This window comes from Anas acuta, chromosome 11, assembly GCF_963932015.1.
Source record: "Anas acuta chromosome 11, bAnaAcu1.1, whole genome shotgun sequence".
Lineage (NCBI taxonomy): Eukaryota > Metazoa > Chordata > Aves > Anseriformes > Anatidae > Anas > Anas acuta.
In genome coordinates, this window is record NC_088989.1 from 17,584,616 (window position 1) to 17,597,603 (window position 12,988).

The 12,988-nt window shown below is 37.1% G+C and overlaps 1 long non-coding RNA gene across 1 annotated transcript; it reads left to right on the forward strand.

Annotated features, from left to right (window-relative positions):
* Window positions 1-4,901: 4,901 nt before the first annotated feature.
* Window positions 4,902-12,349, forward strand: LOC137862501 (uncharacterized). The gene is made up of 4 exons (XR_011100323.1): window positions 4,902-5,005; window positions 8,637-8,765; window positions 10,257-10,320; window positions 11,016-12,349. It is a non-coding gene; the product is annotated as an uncharacterized lncRNA (long non-coding RNA).
* Window positions 12,350-12,988: the final 639 nt, after the last annotated feature.

The window sequence follows — 12,988 nt, forward strand, 5'->3', positions numbered from 1 at the left end:
TTAATCATCCTCGTGGCTCTGTGCTAGACTGTCTCAAACAGTTCCCTGTCCTTCTTGAACTGAGGGACCCAGAACTGGATGCAATATTCTAGATGTGGTTTCACCAGGGCAGAGTAGAGGGGAAGGAGAACCTCTGTTGACCTACTAACCACATCCTTTCTGATACACCCCAGGATGCCATCGGCCTTCTTGGTCACAGGAGCACAGTGCTGCCTCGTGGTCATCCCGATGTCCACCCAGGACCCCCAGGTCCCTTTCCCCTAAGCTGCTGTCCAACAGGTCTCCTAGATCTCCCTTGGGTAAGTCTAACTTTATGAAATCAAAACAAAAGTAGAAGATCTTGAAATATATATTTTATGTAGGGTGTGGGTGGATGGATAGTATTGACCTAGAATGACCTTATTCTAATAAGTAATAATAAATGAAAAACTGGTTTGCAAGTGAACAATCTAGTAGCATTCCAAAGGGCAATTGTTATGGTGTTTACTAGTATTTAAAACTAAGTTAGCAAAGCAGTCTCTGGAGCGAAAAATACCTCTGGAATATTTTTGTTTGAGTGGTTGTGTTCTTAAAGAAAACGTGGGTAATGATGTTGTCAAAGTATTCTCGAATTTTCTACACAAATCTTGATCTTACCAGCTCAGAACTTCTATTTGAGGCACCCAAGGTGGATTTTTATTTATTTTTTTATTTTTATATATAACTTCAGATCTTGATTTATAGCTTTCCTACCACTATGTTCTTCTGTGTATTTCCTTAACTGGCTTTTATGTATTTTAGATTAAATCTGAGATATGTTTCTTACGTACATTACTGACTTTTAAATTCATTTTGTTTCCATTAGCACAAGTAGCTTTGAGACTAATAGTTTGTGACTTGTAACCTATAAAGAGTCTATATGAAGTTTATGAAGTTATTTTATGTCTTATACCAACTTTTAACTTGGCCTCTAATCTGTTCTTCAGTTTAACTTTTACTTTGCTAACTTTGGTAAGAAAATCTGCAAACACCAGAAGGTCTTAAGTCTCATTTACACTGTCAGCCAGCACTGCTGTTGCAGGGAGCAGTTTTCTTCTATCCGTTTTTACCAGTGTAGGTGTTTGCGTGGCTGCATATCGCAACAGATTGGAGAATTGATGTGGGTTAAAGCCAACTTTTTTTTTTTTTTTAAAACAGTCTAGTTTTAACCAGGTCACCAATGTGCTTTACCACACATGTTTGTGCTGGTGGAAGCAAGAGAGACGGTAAGATTTCTTCATTTATTGACAGTGCTACTTTGAAAGATACAAGTACTTCCCCCCCCCCCCCAAAAAAAAAAATCTCCCTTTAAATCTTGTCTGTGATTGATTCCATGTATTAAAGCTGTGTAGTAAAAGTACAATATTCTGTATGTCACAGTCTTCTTTTGCTTTTATTCTTTCTCTTTCAGACAAGGAAATTCTAATACTGTAGCATATTTCTCATGAGAGAGCATGACAGAAGTCTAAACTTCAGCCTTTTTTTCTCATTCTTTGCCACAGGCAGTAAAATGCATGTAGCCTGCCACATAACTAGAAAGCTTATTTGTAAGTGTAATTTCTGTTTCTACCCTGCCATGGTGTTCTCTAGTTCCTCGGAGTCAAGGAATCTCCCAGATATTGACTGTTCAGTGTCTGAATTCCAAGTGGTTGGTAGGTGCTGCTCAGCACATATGCTAAGCTCCATGCTGTAGAAGGTTTCAATGTCAAATCTTCACAGTTATCTTAATACCAAAATCTTCATTTCTAGTTCAGAAATAACTGTTCTCATGAACTCAATACAGAGTTCTTAATACATACAGTCTGTCAATACACGAGTTGATCTGATAGTTTGGAACTGGGCTCAGATTTCTGAGATACCTGGTCAGCATTTGGTCTCCATAGTGTAAGCAGTGCTGCATTTTAGGTGGTGTAAGTACCTCAGCTGTGGTGGTGCTGCTTCCTAAGAAAAATCTCTTTCTGTTTTCCCTTCTGGTTTCGTCTCCATGGATATCCCTCCAATGAAACCGACAACTTTGTGTTCTTTATAGTAATGGGAAATCTGTCCTACCTTTCCATAGCACATGTCTGCTGGAGATGGCAGCCTCCTATGGGGACAGTTAGTACTTGTGTCTGTAACCATTATAATGTATAAAGAGTAATTTTTTGTAGTAGTGGCAGCATCTGGAACCAGAAACTAGTATCATATTGTTTGTTTTAAATCTGTTTCTGTATTATTTTTTTTTCCCTCAGTTAAAACTACATATTTTGTCTAAAAGCATGCATTATATTTATTAACTCTTGCTGGTGCAGCTGCACGTAGGTGTGAATTGGCTTGCTGTTTGTATACGGTGACATCAAATGCCACCAGATGTCCTCTTTTTCTGTCTCACACCTGAGTTACCTCCTGGTAATTTACCTCCTGGGGATTTTAACTGAAAATATCAATTTTAAACAAGAGAGTGGGGGAGTTCAAAATCTTTTTTCTTAGGTTTGAAGAGTTTAAGGTACAAGGCCACTTAGAAGTGTTTAGGGAACTCTCATGGCTTGTTCCATTTTGTTAGTAAACCTTTCCCTTTACCCCCCACAAGCTTATTTGTGACATTGTGACTCAGTATCCAAGGGGCTACCTTCTGACAAGAACAGAGAAACAGCTGGGTACTTCCAGGTGCCTCTTCCAGACCTGTTGCTGAAACCAGCTCCGTTATCACCATAAGAATTACTCTTCTTTTGCTGAGATCGTTACCCATTGCAATAAACAAGTTGATTATTACCTAACAATGATTATAGTAAACAAATAAATAAAAATAAAAATGTGGTTAGTACCAAAACCAGTTTAGTATTGAAAATCTGGCTCTCCCTCTGTCTTCGGTTCTGTCTGCCTCCTGGTTCTAGGCAGGAAGGGATTTCTGTGACAGGCTGGTATTGTATGGAAAACTCAATTTTCCAGGTGAACACTAACACTTGTGGGATGCACTGAAACACTGAGAGACAAACTGCTGTTTTCTTGCAGGTGCTGTATTGCTATTTTACTCCAGGCCAATTCATTAGTTAATTCCAGCAATATTTAAGCCGTGGGGAGCTGACCTCCACATAAACCCACGCATCACATGTTGCCAGCTGAAACCCTGGGGGAGCTGGGAGCCCCTGTTATTCCAAAATGATCGGTAGGACTGTCACTTTCCTTACCAAATGCTTTAAACCAGTGTCCTACCTGAGAGCTTTTAAGGAAGTTGCACTTTATTTGCCGTATTTGGGTAACAATGACAAGGAAAATGTCAACAAGCGCATTTCACTTTTTATATTTTTTCCTCTTCTGTGGTGATATCAGACAGCGGCAAGTCAAGGTGTTCCCTCGTGCCTCTAGTAGATGGAACAAACAGGAGCCATACATTATCCTGTGTTCACTGCCACCAATCTTAAAACTCTTGAATTATTAACAACCCCGGCTCTAGAAAGATAATGGAACTCTAACTGTATTTGTAGTGACAATAACCTAGAGCAATACCAGATGCTGACTTGTACTCACAGAAGTAGTAAGGTAAGTGATGAAACACCTCCTGAAGGTGACAGCAGTAACAAATAAAAGTGGTATTGCTTCCAGGGACATTGGCTGTAATAGGATGTCTCCCTACATCCTCATTTTTAATCTTTCATCAGTAATTCTAAGTGAAACAGTATGTTGTGTAATTAACCATAACACTTATTAAGGACTTGTTTTTCCTATGACGTGTGTAGATGGCAAGTGTATTAGTCTGAGGGTGTAATAAGTTGAAATTTTGAATGCCTACTGTGTATTCTGCAATGGCTCCTTAATATTTCTCTGAATTTGAGTTGATCAAGAGTTGACTAGCATAGATGCATTTCCTTACATAACAGTTTGTGAGAGTAAGATTTTGTAGTTTGCTGTAGTACAGTAAAGTTCCTCTAACACACTTTGTACCAATTTGAATTCAAGTGTGTTTAACTAACTTATTATTACCACTATACTAATATTTTGAATCTGTTCATAAGTAAGGCCATTGTAGTTTCAATACAGGAGATTATTTATTAGCCTAATAACTGTAGCCAGTCCAAGTTGCACATTCTCATTATCATCTATTGCTAAAGCAGCATTGAAATTCTGTGCACTAGAAAAAGTTGAAAGGATCATTAAGCTGAATAAACAGCAAGTGACACTGAAAAATACATTACAGTGATATTTTAAGCTAATGCTTGTGTGGGCTGCGTGAAAGCACAACGAGCTCATCTCCCACAATCCTTTTTGCAATTCTGTCACTAAACAAGTAGTTTACTGCTGCTTTCCTTTACCTGGCCAGGCAAGTTAAGCAATGAGGGAAGAAAGCAAAGTGCCAGATGTGCAAAATGGGATAAAAATGGGTGAAGGTGTAGACCTAGACAATAACTGCCACACAGTTAATGATTTTCAAAATGTCATTTTAAAGCAACTTATTTCATTTTTTACAAATAGTTTTGCCTTAATCAGGAAGATTCTTTTGTCCTTCATAATCTTGATTACAGCACTTTTTCCTTTCTGGGTTCTAATCCAAATGAGGCTCTAGATTTTAATTTATTGTTTCTGAGAACACTCACTTGTATTATAGATTATATAGCATGGTTTGGGTTGGACAGGACCTAAAGCCCATGCAGTTGCCCCTAAGGTGAAATTTAGTTTACTTTTGGTTCTTAAACCTTCATTTTGTATTACTATAGTACTGTGCTCCAAGGGCTGACAACTGCATGATGAAATGTAGTAAAAAAGCAGTGAATTGTGGATAAGCGATTCATTTCAAATGCTAAATAAAAGGTTATTCTTTAGAACCGTTTGCATTTGGACATGCTGACCTACTTGCCCTGGTGCTTAGGATTAGCAGGAGACTATATTTCTACTTGTCATCAAAGGATCAAAAATTGAAAACTACGTGTGAAGGGTCAGGATGCATATCACTCAGCTCTATTTGGATCTACATAAAACCACTTTGTAACATTTTTAATAATCCTGTGTATAAGTAAGTATTACAGAAAAACTTACATATTTTTAAAAAAGAATAGAGTGGATTACTTCGGCTTATTTTAATGTCCTAAAAATATTGGGTTATACTTTGTTTGTACTCTGTTTTTCTTCTGATTATGGTGACTGTTGTTAGCTAACAAATAATAATTTAGAAGCAAATTGTTCCCAAGACTATTAGGCACTTTTTCCTACTGAAGAGGTACTTTGTTTCACTTCACAAGTTACTGGGAAAAAATATTTAATTCTCTACTTCTAATGGATCTCTGTTTTAACTGACTCTCTGAGTACCTGAAAACTATTCAGCAAGTTGGTATTTTCTTCTCATTCCCTTCTTTTATTCACTAATAAAAAATGTACAAAAAGTATGATACCCTTCTACCAAACTCACTTGTTTTCGGCAATGAGAAAGGTTAGCTTAGTTGTAGTATACTTAGATTCCTCTAAAATTTTCTTCTTGTTGGAGATTTTTAGCTGTTGCCTAAGAGTGTAGGTAGATGCAAAACAAGAGAAATCAGAAGAGTAACTTACTACTAGCATATGAATCTTGTGTCCAGGAAATACCTTGTAAATATTGAGGTCGTATTTCACTTTAACCTGAAATAACAACAATATTGAAGTGTTGTATGATGCACAGACCAAAAAGTTCTGTTCTTTCTGACTTAGTAGTGTTCCTGAAAATTTCTGTACCTTTTAGATTTACTTCTTGAACGATTGTTTTTCATTTTCTGTTTTGTCAAAGCCGAAGGAAAGTCTTTTACCAGAAGCCTAAAAGAAAAAAAAAAAAAAAGAAAAAAGAAAGAAAAAAAACAGGAAAGCTTTTGATTAAATAAATAAAAATCATTTGCATTGATAAACCTTGAATACAGATCAGAATAGCTGTTTCCCAGCTACTAAAAATTACTGATTTCTGGGTATATTAACTTTTGGACACTTGTTCTGTTCACTGAATTCTTGAATGACCTCAGCAATTATTTGTTTTCAGGAGAAGAAAATTTTTTAACTCCGTTATCCATCTTATTTTGGAAAAAATAGTTCTTGTACGTGACTGTTCATGGCAAAGCATACACTGAAAGCACTTGTGTTAGTCACTGCTTCTAAGTTAGCACAGAAGGTTCTGAAGTTGGATCAGGAAGATGTCAGCTGCATGTCTGGGTATTTTTAGTGCCTTTCTTAGGTTCTAATTAGCAGTGTCTTAAAACACAGTTAAAATTCAGATGATTCCTGGACTAGTTGTTTATCTTATGTCTTCATAGTAAATGAGAATAACAAATGTTTCTAAGTAGAAAAAATCAAGCATTTCACTTCTATATTAGACTTTTGTAAAGCTAAAAAGGTTTGTGGAGGCAGCTCTAGAAAGGGTCTCTCTGTGCAGTAATAATGTCAGGATTTAGACGTGTATTGATTGTTGAGGAAACCGAGGCTTAGGCAGGGTTATACAGCTCTGCTAACTCTTCACCAAAGAAATCGATTGTATGGGGCTTCATTAACGCTGTGTGAACTAATTATTCTATGCATACATGGGTCAGAAATCTTTGATATGTTATTTTGAGATCTTCCTACAGTAAGTTGCTGTTAACCCTTTTTCAGTGTAAGTGGTGATATAGGTCGTGAAAGCCCAAATTTGATGTGTTACTCTGATAGTCTTGAATATTGGAGAGTATTTTTTTTAAAGATTTGGGCAGCACTATATTCATTTGTATATATTTATATATTTTAGGTTTTTTACATGGTAAGTACTCTAAGGTTTCCATTTCAATATGCTGCTAAGAGGTCAAAAGTGACTACCTACAGGCAGACTTATTTATGTATTACAAAGGAGAAAAATATTCCTGTATCAGATGAAAGATGGCTTTAATCTCTTTAGAGGTATCCTGCATTTAAATGTAGAATCCTGTACATATAGATATATATACTGGATCATTATTGCTTGGGGACAAGATTAAAGTCCATCTGTGTTTGGACCAAGCTTGGCTATGTGAAATCTGTCCATCTTAGGTTTTGGTGCGCGCTTGTGTGTGTGTATGTGTGTGTGTATATATAGCTCTCCACGGAAATGACATTCCTATAAAATGTGTACATTTTTACTGTTAAAGGCAATCTGAATAGTTAACTGTCTGATAACAAAGCATCTTGTGAGTTTTTCAAGGTAAAATGTTCCCTGGCAGAAGTGCAGAAGCAGTTAGCACAGCTCCTTCGTGCATTCTGCTGCTGGTCTCTGGCCATGTAGGAGGATCACTTCTCAGATCTATCTTTCTGCTGTCTTCCAAGAGAATTGAAATGCCAGCACTCAAAATTCATGTTTTCAGAACAAAATGCACAGTCTCCCAAAATACTGTATTGACTGAGTAGTTCACCCACTTTAAGCCAAATTTGTGAAGAATTCAAGCCAATTAAGCTAGCTTAGATCTCGCTTCTTTAGGACTGCTCCATTCCAGAGCTAGAATGAATGTCAAGTGTTTCTATTGACATCCTGGGAACTATATTTAAAATTAAAAAAGAAAAGAAAAGAAACTTCCTTCATTAATAGCATAGCACAATATTTATGAATATCTTAGGGTTAGACTTTAAAGCCCTCTATGACTTGCAGACATATAGTTCTCAGGTTTAAAAACCAGATATGTAGTTTAAGTAATCAAATAACGAAAGTCAGTGGCAATGTGGGATACTCCACAGCTTGGCACCGAGCACTTTTTTTTTACATGGTGACATGTGCAAAGATCTCAGACAAAAATGAATCATGAAGCAAACGTTGTTTTTCATTTACAAAGAGCACTGGGGGAAAAAACAGAGCTACAAAATACCAAAAGATGTTTTCCACAGAACAAACAGAGGAAAATATATTGGAGTCATCTTCAGCAGAAGACTCTTACTGTGTTATGAAACTTTCTGCCGGCCTACAGCACAGCTTCTTCTGAGGTCTGATCCGAGTGGATGCATGCCATCAGTTCCGTAAGTTTGTTTTGCCTGTAGTAACGCCTGCTGTGGAGCAGAGTGTAAGAGTTGGTGTTTATCTGGCCTGTGGCTATGCAAAAAAATCTTTTTTTTTCTGCTAGCTACAGTAATACTGTGAGCAAAGGCTCTTTCTCAATGTAGTCATATCCTTAATACAGCTCAAGGACGAAGAATATTAAAATAAAGTGTAAGAAAGAATAATTGTGCTATCCTGAAGGGAAGGTGAGCTAGCGAAAATGCCAGAGAAGATCCTGACTTTCTGCAGCATAGCCACAATTTAAAATGCAGTCACAGATTCACTTTCTATTCAGGCATCAAAAATTCAGGTCTTGTGTATTCTGCAGGTAGCAAAAACTGCTTTGAGATTCAGACAGACATAAACACCGCTCCCAGCTAAAATTTACCCACAGAGGAATGTCCATCTTTAGTTAAATCAAATGTCCAAAATTGTTCATGTATATATCTTTCTTGGGGGTACTTTTCATACTGTAAGTGTGCCGGCAATTATTTCATCACTTTACTTTACATTTTTCCCCCTTTCTTTCTCATCCACTTCCTTCAGTGTACCCTCACCCACCCCCGTTCATTTCTCCAACTCACTGCATGCTTCTGTTTTCCCCTTCAGAATAAAACAGCCCATATTATTATTATTATTTTTTTCCATTTTCTCCAAGCTCTGATAAATCCAGCCTGAACTCTAGCTCCCACATCTTGCACTGTAGATTTTGGCAATGTTCACCTTGAGCTGTTCCAGTTGCCCGGAGGTCTTGTGCACCCAGAGATTCCATGGAGAATGTGGACAGGTAAGTCTGGCTTTCCCCAGGAAGAAGCATCACTGCTCTGTCTGTCAGCCCCATGCTTTCTTGGTCCTGTCCCCACTCAGCAGTTTGTTAATGCAGAAGGGAAGGCCTGTGTTATATTACGGAAACATAGCTTTCTTATTTGTGGGTGCTGTTTTTATTTCAGTAACAGGCTTTAGTCTTGATTTTGTAGGTCTTGTTCATGAAACAATGTCTATAATATTTAGTGTCACAAAACTTCAGAAAGTGATTTGCTCATGGACTGTGAAGTCTTCCACCAAATTCCAAATTGCTGTAATTTTCTGGTCATGGAATAATGAGTGTTTTTTATTATATTTGAACAGTAACAGAAAATTTGTAGTGATCAAACATACTGAGCATTAAAAAACTGTAAGAAATGAACATTCGATTGGCCTACATTTATACAAGTCCTAGCCTTTAAAAACAAAGTTCAAATTCAGAATCTGATGTTTTTCTCAATCTTTTTTTTTTAAATTATTATTATTTATTCAGAAACAAATTGTATAACTTCATTGAAATTTTCTTTCCCTGCCTCTGAATATATTCTTCACTGATATGTGTAACCCGTATTGAAGTGCCTTTATGGGTTCAGTGTGAGTTAATGATGGGATCTGTGGTGCTGTGCCTACACTGCAAGACACCTTCATGACTTAAATACACACATTCGTTTCACTGTATCTTGGCTGACAGGAAAACGGGCTGTTTCTTCTGCTTATGTATTGTATATTACTGAAATATTGTGACTTTTTCTTCAAGTGCAAAATAGACCCTTGTTCTGTAAGGCTCTTTACTAGTGAGAAATCACTTCAGAAATGGTCATATACTGAGTAACAAGGAGATTTCAATAGCCAGTGAGTGTATTACATGGTTTATTTAAAGATATTATTTCAGATGCCCATTGAATTTGTATTCAGACAGCTGCCAAATGTCTGGCTGATTCATTTCTCTTAAAACTTGGTCTGCTCAAAAATGAACTTGAAAAGAATAATCAGTTTTGCAGTTGTTGATTTGTGCATTTACTCAATTTCTCTGTTTGAGAGAGCTGTGTAAGTGAAATAAGCTGTTCCTATAGCAACATGTACAGTCTAGAAGAGTTTCCATGGTGTACAGATTGTTGTATCCTTAAAATCAAACAGAACAAATTGAAAACAAGGACCTCTCTCTCTCTCCCCCCCCCCCCCAAAGCTTACCTCTTTGTTTGTTGGTTTTTTTTGAAAGTGATGTGAAGACAGACAGCTCATGTATAAGTGATAAGAGGATGCATCTCCTGTTAGGTGCCCTTGCTTTATTTTCTTGGCAAAAGTCCGGAATCGCAGAACCTGCCTCACCTCGCTGCAGAGTTTGCCAAGCAGCCGAGGTTATGGCAGTGTGTCTGACTCAGCAAGGCTGCGGGGTGCACCATGTACCTAAATACGTCCTCCTGCCAGCACCTTGTTATAGAGAATTAGAAAAAGACTGCTTTTCTTCCAATAGGTCAGACTTGTCCTTTCCATTTATTTGCTGGAGACTGAGCCTTGAAGTCCAAAGGAAGACCAAGGTGGTTGTTTTTTGATTTCTGTTTATACTCATGCTTTTTTTTTTTTTTTTAATGAGAGAGAAAAATAGTCTTTGTTGAAAAATGAACTAGATGAACTCTAGCATGCTTACTAGAGTAGTAAGTAGTAGACTTTTCTGGCAAACAGAAAAAAAGTTTTGTGTCTGCCAGTGTTGTAAAACAAGCAATGGAAAGAAAATCTTGGTTCTTTCTCATGTGCGATGTGGTAGAACAGCAGCAATGGAGAATGAACCTGATGAAGTCAAAAGGCTTATTTGAAAAGAGCACCAAGTCAGAACTTCAAATACAAATAAGAAAATTAGAAATGCAGACATTTCAGATTAAAACAAATGAAATCTTTCTTCATTTATACTGTTTCCAAATTTTAATGTAGTACAGTTGAGAGTTACTAGAATCATTAGCTTCTGTTGAAAGTCTATATTAAGAACTTCAGAAGTACAGAACATGTAAGATGGGAAACATAATGTGTGGCTACCTCTTCAACTGGGAACAGACAAGGCTTTTAGAATTTTTTAATCTCCATTTTGATACATATGATGTATTTTTGCATATAAGCCTTATAGGCAAATATCAGGCCATATTTAAATGATATGAGTTTCAACAGTTTTTAAGTGGAAAAAGTAGAACTTTAATATTAAACAAGGTTGTAACTTCATGGACTTGCACTGTATTGACAGTTCTTCTGGTACCAAAGGAGAAAGGTCTCACACTTTGCTCATTCCTGTTCATTCTTTGCCATGATCCCGAGCCTCCCTTCACCCTCTCTGGACAGAAGGCTCTGGCCATTGCCTGCAGGCAAGGTAGGCTGAGGCAGTTCAATCACCTGGAAAATGCTGTGATCTGAATTCAGCTGTCAAGGCTCCCATCAGCAGACAAGCACCAGATGGGCCTCAGGCAAGCAACGGTTGAACGTGTTTGGGAGTTAGAGAAGCAACAGAGATCAAAAAGAAAATCAAGGTCCTCCTCTTTCACAGCAGCAAGTAGTTTTTTGGCTTGCTCTAGAAGAGAATTTCAGCTCAGTCTGGCATTTCATTTATGTCTGTAACAATCTTGATTTTAACAAGATGCTGATGGGTGGTTTATAAATAAATGTATAGATAACTTATTTATAGCTTTGACTAGGAAATGTATAAATTAGTATAACTAGATAAAAATGTGTTTTTTTTTTTGTTGAGCTCTTGCGTAGTTGTATAATAGTCTTAAGTCTTTAACTTGCCATATAGAAACTCAGAATTTCTGATACACGTTCCTGACTGCTTTTGACATGGTCTTGACAGTTAAAATCTTTGCTTGTAATACATGATTTTATAAGGGCCATAATTTAAGACTGCCTGCAGTAGCTGAATAACAGGTTAATGCTAAAATTGACTTAATTTTGACTCTCCTTACCATTTATGAGTGTTGAGGGTAAAGTGCGTTAGTACAATAGAAGTACAAAATCCTATTTGTACCTCTTATTCTTGTCTCAAATTTTCTGTTACCCTGTGCATCTTGCTTACCTGTGCAGAGAGACTGAATATTTCTATGTGAAATAGCTGCACTTTTTTTATGTGCAAAATGTCTTGTACTTGACTGCATGCGCGTGTATTTCAGTGTTGAGGAATTAAAGCATGTTGTAGAACTTCTGAAGAAAACTTGTAATTAAACAGTTTAATTTTAAAACACAGTGTGCTGGGCATAGTAACCAGCACTCATTATTTATGTGTGTTTAAAAACAAACAATATAAGACAATATAAGACAAAGCCAAGTATTTGGAATGCTTCTTTTAGTATTGAATCAACTGATTTGGAGAACTGAAGAAGTATTGGCTTTTGCCTGTATGACTGATCTGTGCTAGAGACATGGCTTTAAACATTTGCAGCCCTGTAGCTATGTCCTGTAGCAACACACAGCATGCTTCAGAACAGCCAAACTAGCAGTTTCTTCTAACAGCTCTTCATTAAATAAGATTTGAAAGAAATCAGTGTATCTTTATGCCCAAGTGGTGGATGTAACCGGGTCAAGAAGCAGAGGAAGAGGCAATCAATAAGATCATAAAAAGTTATGCTTTTTTGCTACACTTTCCAAAGAAAATGAAGTAGGAGTAATGCTATGAGTTAGTTGTCTGGGGTACAAATAGAAGTACTAAATAGCAAAATAAATAAATAAATCTTGGTCTAGATATTTAAGATCAATTTATCAGAAAAGTAGTGGTGGAGGGCTGGCTGGACTGCTTGTCTATCTTTGCCTGACCAGCATATTCTGTAGGTTAGTACCCAAACCTCAGCGCTCATTCAATGAACAGTAAACATGAGCTTCATTTGCTCTTAGTAGATCCCTTCCTGTACTTTTTTTTTTTATCCCTTCCTTTTGCTTACTTACTGGGCTATTCAGGGACACTGTTAACATCGTGCCAGTGAGAAGCATCTGATTCAGTAGATATGACCCAAATATCCCTGTGTTTTCAGAGACAGCCCTAATACCTGGCTGCGTGCTACTACATTTTTTTTTTTTCTTCAGGACATAAATTGATTACTGCTGAAATCAGAAAGGAGTGTTCTCTTCTGAATCTCTGCCCACTGCTGTACGGAAATGAGCTGGACAGATATAATATGGCAGACGAATTCCCTATTCTAATTTTGCTGTTAATGTAAAGTTTGTTCTGAATGT